Source organism: Labeo rohita, chromosome 3 (genome assembly GCF_022985175.1).
Source record: "Labeo rohita strain BAU-BD-2019 chromosome 3, IGBB_LRoh.1.0, whole genome shotgun sequence".
Classification (NCBI taxonomy): Eukaryota; Metazoa; Chordata; class Actinopteri; order Cypriniformes; family Cyprinidae; genus Labeo; species Labeo rohita.
Genome location: NC_066871.1, coordinates 27433601 through 27444944, shown reverse-complemented (window position 1 = coordinate 27444944; position 11344 = coordinate 27433601).

The window sequence follows — 11344 nt, the reverse complement described above, 5'->3', positions numbered from 1 at the left end:
TGAATTCCAATAACTGTAGTAGAGTAAAAAAAAACAGCTATTGTTCCAAACATACAATCCAACAGACAATTATTCAATGTTTTGTCTGGGCAGTGTGAACTTGCCTTACAGTGGATGCAGATATGCTCCATTAGATGGCACTAGTGTTATTCATAATGCATCTCCTCTCCTGCATCACTCTTCTTAAAGCTAATTCTATACAATATCACTTTTAAATGTGACCATGGACCACAAAAAAGTCATATGGGTCGATCTTTTTGAAATTGAAAATATTACTACTATTTGAAAATTTGGAATCTGAGGGTGCAAAAAAATCAGAATATTGATAAAATCACCTTTAAAGTTGTCCAAGTGAAGTTCTTAGCAATGCATATTACTAATCAAAAATTAGGTTTTGATATATTTATAGTAGGACATTTACAAAATATCTTTATTGAAAATGATCTTTACTTAATATCCTAATGATTTTTGGCATAAAAAAAATCAGTAATTTTGACCCATACAATGTATTTTTGGTTATTGCTACAAATATACCCATGCTACGTAAGACTGGTTTTGTGGTCCAGGGTCACATATACTGAAAACACTAACTTGTGACAGATAACATGACAAATACAGACATTTTGTATTTTATACATGTGCATGTGGGCAGTGTTTTAGGTGAGCAATGCTTTTGGCTGGTTTTATAGCTTAATAATAAAAAATAAGGCTGTTAATGTTATTTGTCCAGATCATCTGCACACCACATGATGATATGGCATGATGGTCACAAAGAGTGTGGTACAGTATAAAGAAATTGTTCACTCAAAAATGAACATAGCTGAACATTTACTCACCGTAACACCATCCAAGATGTAGATCAGTTTGTTTCTTTATTAGAACAGATCTGGAGAAATTTACATCACTGGATCCTCTGCAGTGAATGGGTACCCTCCGAATGAGTGTTAAAAACACCTGATAAAAGCTTCACATTAATCCACAAATAATTCATATGACTCCAGTCCATCTATGTTTTCAACAAAGAAATCCATCAAGACATTTTATCTTTAAACTCTTGAGCTGACTCTTAATCTGTTTGGACTCTTATTCTGACAGCACCCATTCACTGCAGAAGAATCACTGGTGAGCAATTGATGACATGCAAAATTTACAAATCTGTTTAGCAAATTAAAATTTTTAGCTGAAATATTTCTTTAAGTTTGTGTTTTTATTTTTTGTTTTTGATAAATAATGCAATATTTAAGTGTTTAAGGAGTCACAGCGTATTGGTAAATGCATTCCACGACTCCAGGCTTTTTTGAGGATTGGATGCGTCCTCTTGGGTCTAATAAAAGCTTAATGAAAGTTCCTTGTATGTTGAATGAGTATCTCAGATTCTGCGCTCTAAATTTACTATCCTCACTTAAAGTGACACACTTAATTGACTGGAGTTGGGATGAACTCCAGCACACGTTTGAGGATACTAGGATGCGAACCTGGGGCACACCAGCACTGATAATGTGACATGCTCAGCTGGGATGATGTGACACTGGGTCGATAAGTAATTTAGCTGCGGTATGTTCAGATGGGTGCTGCATTTTCAACATTTAGATAGCGCAACACTTTTAGATCAGGCCTGGTAATTCACACTGTGAACATGAGCCAAAACCAATGCGATTCTGCGCCGTGTCGGATTTAGAACAAAGTTGGCCTTCAAAGCTTGTTGAAAATAGAGAACGTTGTTTTTTTTTTTGTTCTTTCCTGAGAAATTGTATATATGTGAAAGAACATTAACCAATAGCATGAAAAGTAGCTAGTTTTACACACATCCAGTATCTGCAACTCTGCATCCCTTTGAAAAAACTTTTTTTTTAGCTGGCCCATTCTTGAATATTTTTAATATAATATATTTTATTAATTTATGTTATTCTTTATTGACACTGAAAATTATTTCAAGCCATATTCGTGGAAAATTGCAGACTTTGTTTCCTCTGTTTCTTCAGGATGTCTGCTATCTGGTGGTGGGATTAATTTGCATGCTACTCCACATTTCACTTGGTGGCACTGCAGAACCACGTTCGGCTCATTCTGATGACTCGTTGATTTTAAAATTCGGCTTGTAAGGGTAATGGAACATGTTAGTGATTACAGCTTTATGTATTAAACATAATTCTTGAGAATAGCCGAGCCTTGAGGGCACATGGACTTTTGGGGGGAGAGGAAGAATGGCTCACTGATTTTCATTAAGGTTTGGGAGAAGTTCATCTGGACACTTTTTGATTTGAATCTGCTTTCTCTTAGAACTAATTACATTTTCTTAACCGAATTTGTAATGATATGGTGGTTAATAGTTCGATGAGGGTATATGAGATGCCTAAACAACAAGTCAGTTTTACAAAAACAACACTGATTCACACCAAATGCTTGCAGATAATCTCATGACTCATTGGGACAAACATTTTTGTAGACGGTAAAAATTGTGATCACTGACACAAAGCCATTCAGTCAGCTAATTTTATTATAGGTTTATGTCTATAATTTCTATACTTTTACCCCTAGAACTTTTTTTGTTAATTTATTAAATATTTTGGCTAATTTGCTAATGCTTTTACCTGCCAATAAGAGCATACTACATTCGGTTCAGGTAGACATATTTTATCATGTTTAAATCCATTCTGCACAGCTCCACAATTACCGAAAAAAAAAAAAGTCTGCAGATTCTGCCTGCCTGCATACGGGCTAAAAAAAATCGTATGAAAACATTGTTATTGTTCAAAGATGTTTGATGTTGCATTACCATCGACTTGCACTCCCCATGAGAAGCTTTATTTTTTATTTATTTATTTATTAGATGTAGCAGATGATATTTTCCTTTTTAGATGTAATGGCCTAAATTTGGTCCCACTGGTATTTGTTTGTGCTCCAAGACATCAAACAAAAGAAAATCAATTAATGAACAAAACCAGCACTAAGAGAAGACACGTTTGGCATCAGATCTAATCATTCTGAGATAGAGCAGACCTCATTCTCTGTCACAGAACACCCCGCCAAATGTACGACATGTTGTTTTGTGTTAAATACAGTAAATGTGGTTTTACTTTGTACTGTTTGGACATTCATGGGAAAGAGATATTAATCTCAAATCCATATGCTGTGAGTGTGGCTATTTCAGAGCATAATAAAACCAGCAGATCCATTTCTTCCCACGCCAGGCTTCCTCATTCAGCTGCCTAGTAAGATCGAGGCCCAAGATGTCTGGTTTGCTCCATGCTGCCCCCTGTGACATGTAACTGCAATAGCTTCTGTTGATAAAGTGTGGATTTCAGTATTGCTTATGATGAAATCAAATAGCTTATCCTAAGCCTAGTAGGTCAAAATATAATTAGATGCATAAGATAACTTGTTGTAATGATGGTTTAGATGTGTGTGTGTGAGAGAGAGAATGTGTGTTAACAAGAAGTTAGTTGAATCTGACTAAACCTTCATTTGGAGACACTTATTATATATGTATAAATGTTTATTCTTTCTGCTGAACACAAAAGAAGATACTGTGAAAAAAAAAAGAAAAAGAAAAAGAAAAGATATCAGTGTTTCCCTTCTTAAGGACTACTGTTGACAGCTGACTCCTGAATCTGCAGTGATAGAAATTAATATTTTCCAGTAAGTTTTTACCTTTTATGGGCATTTTTTACCTTTATAAAGCTTTTTGTTTCTAAAAGTGTGGCACTTTTGAGTCAAAAAGTCATCTTTTGAGTCAAATTCTTACCAGTAACCAGTAAATTAGTATAATAAGACATTTGGGTTGTTACCAAGCAAATCAAATCAGTATCATCAAAATTCATCTTTGCAATGCAGAAGAAAAACAGAAGCTGCATCTGAAGTGGCATTTAGATGTATTTACACACTGTTTAACGCAGCTCAGAGTGACCTGGAATGCTTTAAAAAAGAAAAAAAAAAGAAAAAAAAAAGAGGCTACTTTAAATGGTGGCAGCACGTCACTGTAAAGTCATTGCGATTGAAAAGAATCATTTAAACGGTTGATTCATTCAAGAATGAGACACCGCCATGATGCTCAGAGATGCAAAACAATGCCGTGGCTGTGTTTAAAATGATTTTTTGTTGGCGAAATAGAGCAAAAACAGGAAATATGCTGTCTAAAACGTAAGTCTCTTAATATTAACTTCTTGTTTATTGACCTGTTGTATAAAATCAATCCATGTAGAGACAGAATGGCATGCCGTCGTGTAAATAAGATAAATAACACGAGGCTCTTTAGTTTGTTTAATAAAAGAACAAGGTACGGACCTGTACTATAGGAAAGGTAACCTTAAAGGAGAAGTCCACTTCCAGAACAACAATTTACAAATAATGTACTCACCCCCTTGTCATCCAAGATGTTCATGTCTTTCTTTCTTTAGTTGTAAAAAAATCATGTTTTTTGAGGAAAACATTTCAGCATTTTTCTCCATGTATTTCTCCATATAACACAAAAGAAGATACTGTGAAAAAAACAACAACAAACAAACAAAAAAACCAACAACGCACTTCCAAAATGCAGTTTAAATACGGCTTCAAACGATCCCAAATGTGTTTGTAAACGATCCCAGCTAAGGAAGAAGGGTTATTTTAATAAAAACAATACAATTTATATACTTTTTAATGCAAAACTCTTGTCTTGTCTTACTCTGCCGGGACATCATGTTCTCCCTCAACATCGTGTATCTGTATCTGTTTTACCTTTTTTGTTATGGGTGTTTGATCTTCTTTGCATGTTCACTTTGCAAAGACTGAGTCGGTACTTCTGCAGTGATGTAGGATGATTTTGAAATGATTTTTGAAGTTGAGGGAGAAAATACAATTGGAGTTCTTTGACATATCCTAACTGTCTTGAGTCAGAATACACAGAGTTCAGGGAGAGAAAGGCAAGACGTGTGTTTGAGATTAAAAAGTATTTAAATTGTATTTTTTAAAATGAAAATAACCGAACATTTCGCTATAGATTCTTCCTCGGCTGGGATAATTTTCAACCACACTTGGGATCGTTTGATCGCATTTAAACTGCATTTTGGAAGTTCAAACCAGGGCACCATAGAAGTCCATCATATGGAGAAAAATGCTGAAATGTTTTCCTCAAAAACATAATTTCTTTACGACTGAAGAAAGAAAGACATGAACATCTTGGATGACAAGGGGGTGAGTACATTATATGTGAATCTTTGTTTTGGAAGTGGACTTCTCCTTTAAATGACTTCTGTTGTGATCTGGCACTATATATAAAAAAAAGTAAATAAAAACAACTTTACCTTTAAGGGGGGTAATGGTATGGGAAACACTGGACATTAATACACACTATTTTTCAAGTTTAGGTCCACCAAAGTTAATCTACTCTCCTTAGGGTTGCCAGGTTTTCACAACAAAACTAGCCCAATCACGTTTTGAGGGGGTCCCCCAGAAAAAAATTCATTCGCATTCAGGGGCTAAATATAACGTTTTTGGGGTCGCTTCAACTCGCTGCAACAGTGTTAAAGTAGCCCAAATCCCACGGACGTGGCAACACTGATTCTCCTGTTGAATTAGTTTGTCGGACAAAACGTCAGATTCTGTGTTACGACTGGTCAGATTGCCTGTCAATCAAGCTCCTGTTCTTTTTTAAGAATGGAAGCTTTCTCAAAGTTCTTAAAAACTTTGAACAACTTAAGGCTTAATTAATATGTACTACTCACATTATGTAAGGGAAATTAAACAGCATTGTTATTTAGCCAGGCAACCATGACCTGTGGAGGTGGGACCATGAGTGGCTCTTATTCAAATGATAGCAGCACAGTTTTACATCGCCTCAAGAAGTGGGTACTTCGGGATCATATCAACCTAAGAGAACTTGTTCCTGGATCCATTTTACAATTCATGATTACTACCTGGAAATCAAGGCCATATTCTAACACAGAGAATAATATAATCATCCGTTCTCAGGCATCTGCTTGCACTGGTTAGCTCATCCCATAGCATCCCACATAATACAATCAGCAGATGTAACTGCTCTCCTATAGATATCTTGTAATTTATTACATTGTGAGGCAAGTTACTCAGCACTCTGTTAGCAGCAGTGGAGATGTTTAAAAAGTGCTTTAAAACTTTTCGTTGCCAAAGATACTAAATAAGGTCTTTGTTTGTGAATACCATTTATGGATTATTCGTTTAGCGAGTGCTCTGAATAAGATTCCAGCTATTCAGAGTACTTGATTATGCTGTCAGTGGACCATGACACTTCAGAGTTAATTCAAATTTCTGTCCATAAACTAAGGATAATTCATATATATTTGACTTTGTTTCATTCAAGGTGTCTTTCTGTTCTTTTAATAGTAAGAAAAAAGAAAAAAGATTTTTGAATCTGGAAGTCAAGGCCAGTTAGCACTTGTAGATGTAGATGTAACTCGTCTAAAACAGTTTATTAAAGAACTGACTCATAAAAGTCAATTGATTGTGAATTAGACTGCACTGGTATGTTTTTGTCACTGTATGTTTTTGATTTACCAAAACGAATCAGTTCATAAGAGTTACTTGTTTGTGAATCAGACCATGTTGGTAGTGCTGTATATTTTTGATTTACCAAAAAGAATCAGTTCATAAGTGTCAATTGTTTGTGAATCAGACTGCGCTGGTAGCGCTGTATATTTTTGATTTACCAAAACGACTCGGTTCATAAGAGTCATTTATTTGTGAATGAGACTGCACTGGTATTGCTGTATATTTTTGATTTACCAAAACATATCGGTTCATAAGAGTCAGTTGTTTGTGAATCAGACTGCACTGGTATTGCTGTATATTTCTGATTTACCAAAACATATCGGTTCATAAGAGTCAGTTGTTTGTGAATCAGACTGCACTGGTATTGCTGTATATTTCTGATTTACCAAAACATATCGGTTCATAAGAGTCAGTTGTTTGTGAATCAGACTGCATTGGTAGTGCTGTATGTTTTTAATTTACCAAAAAGAATCGGTTCATAAGAGTCATTTGTTTGTGAATCAGACTGCACTGGTAGTGCTACATGTTTTTTGGTTTATCAACAAGAATTTGTTCATAAGAGTCATTTGTTTGTGAATCTGACTGCACTGGTATTGCTGTATATTTTTGATTTACCAAAACATATCGGTTCATAAGAGTCAGTTGTTTGTGAATCAGACTGCATTGGTAGTGCTGTATGTTTTTAATTTACCAAAAAGAATCGGTTCATAAGAGTCATTTGTTTGTAAATCAGACTGCACTGGTATTGCTGTATATTTTTGATTTACCAAAACATATCGGTTCATAAGAGTCAGTTGTTTGTGAATCAGACTGCATTGGTAGTGCTGTATGTTTTTAATTTACCAAAAAGAATCGGTTCATAAGAGTCATTCGTTTGTGAATCAGACTGCGCTGGTAGTGCTGTATACTTTTTGATTTATCAACAAGAATTTGTTCATAAGAGTCATTTGTTTGTGAATCAGACTGCACTGGTATTGCTGTATATTTCTGATTTACCAAAACATATCGGTTCATAAGAGTCATTTGTTTGTGAATCCGACTGCACTGGGAGTGCTATATATTTTTGATTTAGCAAAAAATTAATAAATAAATAAAATAAAACGGTACATAAGAGTCATTAGGGTGACTTTCTGGTTACACTGTATGCTTTTGATTCTTTAACAAGAATCAGCTCATAAGAGCTGTATATTTGTGAACTGCATTGGTCATGCTGTATGTCTTTTGTCCACTTAAAATAACTGGCTCATAAGTGTCATTAGGTCAGATTTCTGCTTTATGCTTTTAATTCATTAAAATAATCAGTACATAAGAGTCAATTGTATGTGAATCAGTACACTGGTCACGCATGTTTTTGATTCACTGAAACAAGCCGGCTGATCAAAGTTGTTTATTCGTGAAACGGGAGAACTGCTCATGAAAAGTGCAGGAAACTAGCAGGCTATATTATAGTAGCCAGTTTTACAAGATTCCTTTATGGAGGTGTAAAGTGTACAATAGACTTTATTTTTTTCCTCTGTCTGCTGCATGCCTTTCACATCACAAACACAGCTCGGGTGAAGGTTTAGTCTGTGAGTGTTCCTGTGACGCCATTTGCCAGCCAGCATTGTCATTATGTTATTTTACTGCAAGTAAATGCCATCGAGATGAATGGGAAAAACACATAGGGTTCTTGCCACATTATAGACCTCCTTGGTTTAAATATATGGAACACCGAATATAAACATTTGGATGTCTGGGGAAGTGAACCAATAACCTGCAGCACTTTTTTTTAATGATGCCACTGAGGACTTAAGTTTACTTATTGGGTTAAACCTGAGATGAAGCACCCACCTGGGTCTTAGAGACCTAATTATGCCCTTAAAGTATCTTAAAAGCTGACTAAGCATCCACGCACATGCGCACACACATACAAGAGTTTTTGCACACCCATGTAGATGCTCACAAGCTCCACTTGCTAAAGTTCTCCAATTACCAGACTGCAACTACAGTGTTTGCAGAGGCTTCAAGAGCATCTTACTGACGTAAGAACCCACTTCCTTCATGCATAATGTTAACATCTCAGTGCCACTGGAGGAAATCAGATTGTTAGTGTGTGAATATTGTACAAGGACCTCAAGAGCCTTGATTGTAATGTTCTTGTAGCATTTTACACAAAACAGTAATAAGCCAGAAAATAAAACACAGCAGTCTGTAAACATGCCTGTGTCATCACAAGCAGGTTCTTGAGGATTAAAAATGCCTACTGCAACAACTTAAACTCTTGGGATGGCTATATTGCTGGCTGATGTAACTTGCACTGCTGTTAGCTGAGTCTGCCATTGAACCCCATTATTTTCTTTAAAGGGATAGTTCACCCAAAAATGAAAATTCTGTCAATAATCACTCATCTTCATATCGTCCCAAACCTGGAAGACCTTCGTTCATCTTCAGAACACAAATTAAGATATTTTTGATTAAATCTGAGAGCTTTTTCCATGTGACATCAATGGTACACCAGTAATCTTATGAAGCTAGAACGAGAATACTTCTTGTGCGCAAAGAAAACAAAAATGCACTGTGGTACTCCTGTGAATGTATGATATGTATAAAGAATAAAGATATGTACATTTTTTCTTATTTTGCCTAAATGTCTTTTTTTTTTATTTAATATTGCCCTTCAGAAGCTACAGAAGATACTTGCGTTTTCCAGAAGACAAAATAAGTTGAATTTATCCTGATCTTCAAATTCACAAAGTTTTCACCCCCGACTCTTAATGCACTGTTTCCTTCTGCAGCATCAGTGAGCGTTTGAACCTTCTGTATTAGTTGCATATGAGTCCCTCAGTTGTCCTCAGTGTGAAAAGATGGATCTCTAAATCAAGTTAGTTTAGTGTTGATTCAGTTCAATAACTGTGCAAAAATGAGTTCAATTCAGCTACAGTATATGCAGCTCTACATAAGACAATAATATCATTGTTCAGCTTTAGTTCAGTTCAGTTCAATAACAGTGTCAATGCTGCAAAATTCATCAAATCTGAAACAAAGATGATTAAACTGTAAACCAACCAATAATGTCAGCATTCAGCTTAATCAGTGCAATCAAACCCCAACTAAGCAAGCCAAAGACAACAATAGCAAGGAATACAAACTCCATCAGGTGATAGAAATGGAGAAAAAACCCTTGGGAGAAGCCAGGCTCAAACTGTATTCCTATTCAATTAATTCCTAATGGTTTAAATAGGTGTTTCCTACATTGTGTCCCCTCTAAATATCTTGTTTACTTCAGTAATACATCAAACTACAGAAGTAAACAGCAGTTCACAAACACTGGCTTCTACTTTGTTGATCTTTGACCTTATGATGATGTATTTAAAAAGTGATGTGATGTTTACTCATTAGCACCATGTTCTATGTGAAATTGCTTGGCATGACATTGAAGCTCCAGGGTCAATTTTCAGGCTGTTTCTTTGTTAGAGGGGGCTGGGTTTGTTGAACTCATGGTGGGAGCTCTACAAAACCAGAGAAAAACACTGAGAAGCATCTAAGCTGTTTTGACACCTTGTTGTTCATTAAGGCAATGTGCTATTGGCATGAGATGTCCCTTTAAATAGAACGCAAGCCATCTTGTTTTCTCTCTACCCTCGCTTAAACAAGTTCAAGTCTTTGTTTTTCCTCTTCTTGCTTAGCATTATGAATGTTTTAATTTGATGTCTTTTTGTTTTACTGATGCAAAATAATCAATGTGGTAACGGTAGCCTCCACATGTGGTCAGAAAGAAAAGGGACCGGTCAATCCCTTATAAAACAAAACTATATGGAGACATACTGGAAAACATAATGTGAAATATTACATTTCTATTACATATACATTTCTATATATGGAAACTAGTGTATATATTTAACACTGTCTAGAGTTAACACTGAACACATTTTCACAAACTTTTACCTCATTTTATTGTTTGCATATAATGGTATATAAGAATGAAGTGATTACTAAAAACAAATATTGAAATTTTAGGATTTTTGGATCATTGGATGTCTTATTAAAATGGCAACATGGTGGATAGAACATGGGATTTTATATAAATATAGATATATAAAATATTAATATATACAAATATATATATGGGCCATTCTACAGAATTGGTCCCCATCATTTTGAGGCAAATGTGTTCAAAACTCTGAAAATCTGTGTGTAACTTTAAGGAACGTCACACATCTTTGAGCTAGGTTCAGAAGTATCTAAAATTGTCACTACCGAAACTTCACCAAATGTTTTGGTCGTGACTGTTTCGGTAGTGACAATTTTAGATACTTTTGAACCTAGCTCAAAGATGCTAATCAGCAATGACAACATCGTTTTTATGGGTGTTTTTCCATAAAATGTAGTTTTTATGTGTGTACAACTGTTTAGAATTGTGCTGGCTAACCATGATCAACATCTTTGAGCTGGGCTCAAAAATATCTAAAATTAGCACTACCGTAACAGTCACAACCAAATCATGTCATTGTTTCAGTAGTGACAAAAGGGATCACATAATCCTTTATTTGGGGGAAGTAAAGTACATTTTAGTACAGCTATACACATTTTTAGTATTTTAGTATGTTTTAGTAACGTTTTAGTATGTGATTTAAAATTCTGTAATGTGATGTGGTCACTACCAAAACATTACTGTCAGTACTGAAAAAGTACACTGAAGATGTTATGATAGTGTTTGGTTCAATGTATATTCATACTAAAGAATCCTTAACTTTGAAATCAGTATGATCAACTTTTTGCCTTTTACAAAGAACAGTTGCATTCAAAATACAACAAATCTCATAAATCACACTTGAAATATTATTAAAAATGTAATTGTTAT